Raw genomic sequence first — 1347 nt, forward strand, 5'->3', positions numbered from 1 at the left:
ATCTATCTATCTATCTATCTATCTATCTATCTATCTATCTATCTATCCATCCATCCATCCATCCATCCATCCATCCCATCATCTAGCTGCCCATGCTAGAGTTAGTCCTCAAGAAAGAGAGTGAGTAGGAGGAGTGGGGTGAGGGTGGGAAAGAATTCCTCCGCCTCTGCACTAGCCATACCTCTCTCCAGAGTCCTAGGCAGCCTGACTTAAGTGTGATTTATTACTTAACTCTAGCATCTCCTGTCAAATAGTTCAATCCCTCTTGCTCAGTCTAACAATTCATGACTTTGAGAGCAGGAGCTATGTTTTTTCCTTTCTTGGTATCCCCAGTACTGGCACATACTAAGAGCTTAATAAGTGGTTTTTGACTGACTGATGGATGACATGACCACTGCTTTCAGTTCCAGACACACACTCTCAATCCTCAGTCCAGTTACCTGCAATACACAAGTCCTAGGTATAAGAGGCCATGTTTTGCCTCATTTCTTACCAAGCCTTAACCACTGAATGGGTATTGCCTCAGTCAAACTGAGATCTGAGAAAGACCTTAACTTAAAATAGCCCAAGGTTTCTCATTGCATCCAGGGCCATCTCCAGTAATCCTGATCTATATCTTACCAATGGACCCAGATGACTGGAGGAGAAAATGAGGCTGGTGACTTTGCACAGTCCTCCCTCATTTAATTCCAATTCACTTGCAAGTCAGGGCATCACCTTCCTGAAGTCATAGTTCTCTTCAAGAACAAAGGACAAGCAACAACAGCAATGCTCATCCTAGGCCATCCTCCATTCATCTGCCAAAATGATCTTCCTGAATCTCACACTCAGTAAGCAAGTGGCTCCCTATATTACCTTCAGGATCAAACAGAAATCCTCTGTTTGCCATTTTAAGTCCTTCATAACCTTTCATAACCTCCTACCTTTCCAGTCTTTTTTACATCTTGTATCCCCCTTCACATATGGTGTAGTTCACTGACATTGGCCTTTTACACAAGACACTCCATCCCCTAACTCTGAACATGTTAGCTGACTTTAACCTATTACTGGATTTCTCTCCCTCCTCATCACAACCTCCTAGTTCCCTGGCTTCCTTCACATCCCAGCTAAAATTCTACCTTCCATTGGCAGTCATTTCTAATCCCCTCTCAATTCCAGTGCTTCCCTATGTTGATTATTTCATATTTATTCTGTAATATAGTTTGTGTGTGGATAGATAGATAGATCGATCGATCGATAGATAGATAGATAGATAGATAGATAGATAGATAGATAGATAGATGGAGATGGGTGGATGGAAAGATAGATAGATAGATAGATAGATAGATAGATAGATAGATAGATAGA

General features: G+C 41.6%; 1 protein-coding gene across 1 annotated transcript in view; it reads left to right on the forward strand.

Annotated features, from left to right (window-relative positions):
- CD96 (CD96 molecule) overlaps positions 1-1347 on the forward strand; it is a 123540-nt gene that overhangs the window by 20172 nt on the left and 102021 nt on the right. The gene's annotated exons all lie outside the window — the stretch shown is intronic.

The sequence above is a fragment of the Petaurus breviceps genome, unplaced genomic scaffold (assembly GCF_028583685.1).
Source record: "Petaurus breviceps papuanus isolate PSGF00001 unplaced genomic scaffold, PetGlider_PUasm1.0 90792, whole genome shotgun sequence".
Taxonomy (NCBI): Eukaryota; Metazoa; Chordata; class Mammalia; order Diprotodontia; family Petauridae; genus Petaurus; species Petaurus breviceps.